The sequence below is a fragment of the Bison bison genome, unplaced genomic scaffold, assembly GCF_000754665.1.
Source record: "Bison bison bison isolate TAMUID 2011002044 unplaced genomic scaffold, Bison_UMD1.0 scf7180017864304, whole genome shotgun sequence".
NCBI lineage: Eukaryota > Metazoa > Chordata > Mammalia > Artiodactyla > Bovidae > Bison > Bison bison.
Genome location: NW_011494876.1, coordinates 991,302 through 998,214, shown reverse-complemented (window position 1 = coordinate 998,214; position 6,913 = coordinate 991,302). Strand labels below are relative to the sequence as shown.

General features: G+C 37.2%; 1 protein-coding gene across 10 annotated transcripts in view; it reads right to left on the bottom strand.

Moving 5' to 3' along the window:
- The window catches only part of MAGI1 (membrane associated guanylate kinase, WW and PDZ domain containing 1), a 647,256-nt gene that overhangs the window by 361,386 nt on the left and 278,957 nt on the right, over positions 1-6,913 (bottom strand). The gene's annotated exons all lie outside the window — the stretch shown is intronic.

Sequence of the window (6,913 nt, the reverse complement as noted above, 5' to 3'; positions counted from 1 at the left end):
AGTCAGACAAGACTGAGAGACTTCACTTTCACTTTTCACTTTCACGCATTGGAGAAGGAAATGGCAACCCACTCCAGTGTTCTTGCCTGGAGAATCCCAGGGGCGGTGGAGCCTGGTGGGCTGCCGTCTATGGGGTCGCACAGAGTCGGGCACGACTGAAGCGACTTAGCAGCAGCAGCAGCAGCAGCAAGAAGGACCAGTTAAGATATTCTGTCACACGGGGGCACTGCACTATTGTCAGAGGAGATACAGTCATGCCAAAGAAGTGACACAAAGAAATCAAAAAATTTGCTTTCATGTTAGCTTGTCTACAGCATCATTTATTCTTAACAACCTTCTTTTGAATTGTAAATGAAAGGGAAAAAAAGAGAAAGAACTCGAGGATAAAACTTTTTTTTTACCTACACAAGCATTATTCCTCTAGTAGAGCCCAAGTGTGTACTGAAGCCAATTATTTTTTAAAAATAGTAAGGCTTTACCTTGATTTTTAATCAATACCCACATGACATTGCCTCACAAAATGATAACTTACCATTTTTAATAACTCTTGAGATTTAAAAGAGAAAACCTTGGCATATGACAAAATCTGATTAATTCTGGTCCTATTAAATGGGATTCTGTGAAAATCTGGACCTGGGTAATCTGAATCAGTATTCTGCTTTATCCAATTTTTTCAAATTCTGTTCTACAAATTAGGGATTAACAAATTATTACAGGGAGGAGGGTATTCAATCTGAAGAGAACAAACTATACAGAAATATATTTATACTGAACCAAGCACTGATTACAAACTGTTCATCTACTCATTCATGCAGGCCACTTAAAGATTACTATTACATTCATAGGCTACTTTGACGTTTCTTACATCTATATATTAGCAAACAAATGTATTTATTTCAAAATATTTCCTAGATGAAAATTCTCAGTAATTCTAGCTAAACATTGAGGTTGGTTTGAATCACACACAATCAGTGCATTTTAATATTCCAGGTATAACATTTTGCACAATACTTAATAAACAACAGACATATTCCGTCTGGTCCCTTGTAGATTTGGTTTTACCTGAATTTCTAAGTGCAGTAACCTACAGCTCTTTAGGTTTAGAAATGAAGCTGAATCTAACTCAGAAGAGACACTACTAATCTTGCTCTATCTACATATTACAGCAACTCCCCAACAAGCCCAGGTTCCTTGAGTAGACCTGTGCCTGCCCTCCCTGGGAACCCATCCTGGAGGCTCCTATCACTAATGAAAGTAAACTCCACCTCCTGACCTCTTCAGCTGTTTCAGGAATACAGTCATACTCAGGGTCTCTGGAGGCAAACTCTGGGTCAGTCTACTGTAAATACAGTACTATAGCCTAAGCAGCAGACTGGACTAGATTTTAAAACAAGTAGTTTGCAATAAAAGACAGCAACACTAAAATCACCGTGACATGCAACCCTGCTAGCTCTGATCTTCAGTTATACAGTAGTACAGGATGATTTAATTAAAAAAGAAATGCTAGATTATTTTCTTTCTGTTGCCAAATACTTTGGGACCTCATGTTCAATTAAAAATTAAAACTTGGCCACAAATACCGGGAGTCTACATTTCTCAACATCTGTCTTTCATTCCAGGCCAAAAGAAAATAATATTTACAGAATAGCAGATTGAGATAAAATATACTGCTGTCTTTTCATCTAGTTGAGTTGCTGAACTTCTCCACTGCATGTTACCTTTACATGGTATATCAATTAGGAATACTTTTGAGTGCAAATAAGAGAATCCTTAAATAACAGTGGCTTCAATAATTAGCAGTTTATTTTTTGCCTAGAAATCTGGAGAGAGGTGGTCCCTGGGAGTGATTCAGCTATTCCACAATGCTGATGAAGACACAGCTCTCCCTTTCTAGTCTACCATCCTCAGCATGTGAGTTTTCTTCTTCAAGCCTGTCTCCTCATTTTTCAAGTTGGCTGCTACCTTTCCAAGCAACATATCCTCTATTAAAGCAGAAAGCAAGAGAGACAGGGGCAAAAGGATTTACCCTCATGGGAGTCATTTTTATTCAGGAAGGGAATCTCTCCCACTTCCCCTTAAGCCTCATTGGTTAGGACTGAGTCAAATGCACATCTTTATACCAATCACTGCTGAAGCAGAATGGACTGACTAGACTGGCTTAGACCAATCACAATTCATCAAGGATTACTGGAGTCAACCTGCTTTGCTTGAGACCAAGCTGACTACAAACAAAACTGAGGGGATAGGTGCTAGTTAGGCAAAAATAGTTGTTTATGCCACAAGTGTTTCACAGAATGGAGGGATCTATGAAAAACCACATAAACACATGGCCATTAAAGAAAAAAATATAATAGTATATCTTCCATCTCCTGTTAAGCCTGAATATTGTGGGAAACTGAAATGGGTCAGAACTATAAAAGCAGGTGAGTTATTATCTAACTCTCCTCCTTGGATTTTCTGAGGATTGTTCTTAATAAGAGAGATGGTCATCTCCATACCAAGTTTTACCATATCCTCTGCAAAGAAGCAGGATCAAATCGTCTCTGGAAATATCTTCCCACCCCTCCAAATACAGTGATCGGATAACTCCAAGGGTAACAAAAATACAACAGGTTATTTCATCCACTATCCCTGGAAGGTGATGTAAATGTCAATTTTAAATGTACAACACATACTCCAGTGATATAACAAGTAGTATATAAAGAAAAGGTGAAACTTGGAGGCAATCTGTTGTCAGAATATAGAGCTCCAAAGGAAACATGAGGATGTTTCTCTGCCAAGTCAGGCACATATACAAGTAATTTCTATGTTATAGCTAAAAACACTATTGCACAGCCAACCTTAACATTTGGTTGCAGTCTGGCTAAAACTGAATTCCAGTAGCATATAAAGAAATTTACATTATTACACATAAATTAGCAATTTTTAGTGTTTTAAACAGTCAACAGTATTTCCTAAAACTCAGCCAATAAGCAAACTGTGTACATGTATCCCCAGGAATCAAGGACTAAGATAAACATTAAATGTTAGTAGTCGCCAAGATTGGAAAGTAAGATGCAGTCTCTATTCTTGCTAAGTTTTAAGCACAGGGTCTGCAAATTTTAGAAACCACCAGATGTAATATTGTTAAAGTGATTATCTGGGGTTCAGATATGGTATAAAGATGATAATAAAATGTCAAATTAAACAATTCTAAGTCCTGTGGAAAATTTCCCCTTTAAATTACTTTGCTGCCTAGTAGAAAATAACCATGTAAATCAATTAAGCAAAATAGCTCTTGCCAACCTGTTCAGGAATAAAATGAATTCAGTCTTAGTCTAAAGATAGAGGCCAGAAATCTGAGACAACAGAAACTAGAGAGGAAGAGCTTCTGGCTTTCTTTTCATTGTCTCTGTGCTAGGATTACAGTCCAGTTCTTTGGCACTTAGTAGTCAAACAAAACAGACATGAAGACAATATTTGGCCAGAATGATTTAAAAGACACACACAAAAAAATAAAAGACACAAAAACTTGCCAATACTTTGTACATACACATTTCTTATTTGATTCCTAGGGATGATACTAAACAATACCTAGCAGAAAATCTAACTTTCATCCCTTTTCTCACATCTCCAAGAACTCCTTGTACTCCCAGAATTTACATGCAAGAAAGATAGAAGGTTTCAGAATTATTCCAAACTGGTGACCCTGCCCCAGACTCTAACATTAAACTGCTCTATACTGCCTTCTAAAGGAGCTGAATATTACAGCAGGAAAAAAAAGACCAGACTGCTAAAGTTTTCACATCACTACATACTTTTTATTCATTTATTTCTGATGACTTAAAAACAAGAATGTGAAATTGATTTAAAATGAGGATTTCTTCAATATAACATTCAAAACTCTTCTGAGACTTAGGTTTTTCCATTTTGACTACCTGAGGAAATCATGCAAAAATCTTGTCATAGATTGACTGTACATCAACATTTAAGCATAAGTTATTCAGTATAGTATGTACCTGTTAATCCCATACTCCTACTAATTTATCCCTCATCCCCTTCCCTTTTGATAACCATAAATTTGTTTTCTATGCAGTGGGTCTATTTTTGTTTTATAAGTAAGTGCATTTGTATAGTTTCTCTTTTTTAAAAAAGATTCCACAAATAAGCAGTATCATATATTTGTCTTTGTCTGGTTTACTTCACTTAATATAACATCTAGGTTCCATCCATGTTGCTGCAAATGGCATTATTTTATTCTTTTTTATGGTGACTCGGTGATTCTAGAATTCATTGATTAGAAATGCAAATCAGAAATAAGCTGGGTATAAAAACTTAAGGAATGGTGAGTACTGTGACAAACTGGAAAACTCATGCCCCTTCTAGGGGTGAGGATCTACTTCGTTCCTGGGCCCAGGGTTGCAAAAAAACTTGATTTTTTCCTACAGAAAAGTCCCCAATTATATATATAAAATGTCCATGATTCTGATGTTTAAATTACCACAAAACACTATATACTGGGTAAAAGAAATCACAACAATAAATTGGATTTGCCCACCAGGGCAGATATCTCTGCTGTAACATCATCTGTCAATGGCAACTACAAACCAAGAGACAAACCAGACAAGGAAAACTCATCCATCTCTCCTGCAATGAGATTCAGCCTATCAAAAAACCATCTGGTTAATAGGGACAGATGTAGCAGATGTGGTAATTTGAAGACTGCTTAAATCTTCAGCTAGTCCCTTTCTTGGGTTTTTCAACTTAATTTTGAAACAAAGTAGCTTTATATGGCATATTAAAACAAAAATAAATCACTCCCAGTTTGGGCTATTTCTTCCCTGCCTGCTTAGTCCAAAAGCTCAGAGGACAGGTAGTCAGAAGGTCATCCCCCAAGGAGGAAGTGGAGGCAACAGGACAGCCTTCATGTTTGCAGGAGGCCGAGGCACCCCTGCTGTCAGTTGCTGTCCCCCGTGGAAGGGCAATGCAGGTCTGCTAAAACAAAATTTCTAGCCTTAACTCCTACTGTTACCTTTCCTCATCTTCGGTCTGATTTAAATTCCAATCTACCCTTCCTATCAGCATAATGGCCCTTCCTCACTTCCATTTATCCTTTTCAAAAATGAGTACAAACTCTCAGTCCATTTTCTCCAGAGCTGACAGACCAAGGCATATGAGAAAAGATTTAGCAAATGAGGATGAGCTAGCTGGCAACGTGCCAGCTCATTTTCATTTGAGGGTTAAATACACTATCTTATCTATATAACCTTTACTATCATTAGTCAAATCTCTATTTCAGCAAGCAGCACTGAAATCTCCTTAGTGACTGTTCTCCACTCAGATACATAACCTTTGAAGATTTCTGAAGGAAGCAGAGTTGCTAAAATTTAATAAAAAGACGCAATCTCTCAATATATTTATGCATTTACCAGGAGTTCCCAGGGAGCCTAAATCCAGTATCATATCTGGATTAACAGCTCTGGACAAGAGACAGAGTGAGTAAGTGAGAAAGAGATAGAGAGCAAGAGAACAGACCCTAAAATTATCCTACTGACCACTGTGATTCACATGAGAGTCTCTCTCTATATATTAAACAATGTTTGAACCTGTACATACAGTTAAGTTACTCAAAAAGCTCGCCAAATCTTTATTGATCATTTAAAAGCAAATTATTCCTGAAGGAGATGCAAAGTTACATTTAAAGACCAATGGATGTCGTTTCATTTCCAAACACTGCTTCAAATCCCTACTGGAATTGTATTATATTCGTAGCACTTAATTTTTCCCATGAAAATGAATGTACGAGAGTCATGCAGACTGCCTCGTTTACAATTTCACTGTATTGATTGCTCCCTGCAAGTGTTCTAATAATAGACAAATGAAAGCAGAATGCATTGTTTTAGGTCTCTCATTTTAAAAGTGAGTAAGGTTGATTTTTTGTTCGTTGTTTGAATGTTGAGGTTTTTTCCCTTATTTTTTTAAATTTACTTATTTTTAAATTGAAGGATAACTGCTTTACAGAATTCTGTTGTTTTCTGTCAAACTTCAACATGAATCAGCCATAGGTATACATATATTCACTCCCTTTTGAACCTCCCTCCCTTCTTCCTCCCCACCCCACCCCGCTAGATTGATACAGAGATTCTGTTTGAATTTCCTGAGACATACAGGAAATTCCCATTGGCTATCTATTTTGCATATGATAATGTAAGTTTCCATGTTACTCTCTCCATACATCTCACCCTCTGCTCCCCTCTCCCCTGGATAAGGCTGATTTTTTTAAGTTTGTTTTTTTAATCAAATGTTTTTGATATCAAATTTTTAAGTTTTTTTTTTTATCAAATGCTTTTTATCATTTGGTTTTTTTAACAAATGCTGATGTGATAATTGAGGTAATGTAAGAATAAGTGTTTTTCTGGAACTCTCTTGCTTTTTCCATGATCCAGCGGATGTTGGCAATTTGGAAGCCTTTGACTGTGTGGATCACAATAAACTGTGGAAAATTCTGAAAGAGATGGGAATACCAGACCACCTGACCTGCCTCTTGAGAAATCTGTATGCAGGTCAGGAAGCAACAGTTAGAACTGGACATGGAACAACAGACTGGTTCCAAATAGGAAAAGGAGTACGTCAAGGCTGTATATTGTCACCCTGATTGTTTAACTTCTATGCAGAGTACATCATGAGAAACGCTGGACTGGAAGAAGCACAAGCTGGAATCAAGATTGCAGGGAGAAATATCAATAACCTCAGATATGCAGATGACACCACCCTTACGGCAGAAAGTGAAGAGGAACTTGATGAAAGTGAAAGAGGAGAGTGAAAAAGTTGGCTTAAAGCTCAACATTCAGAAAACAAAGATCATGGCATCCGGTTCCACCACTTCATGGGAAATAGATGGGGAAACAGTGGAAACAGTGTCAGACTTTATTTT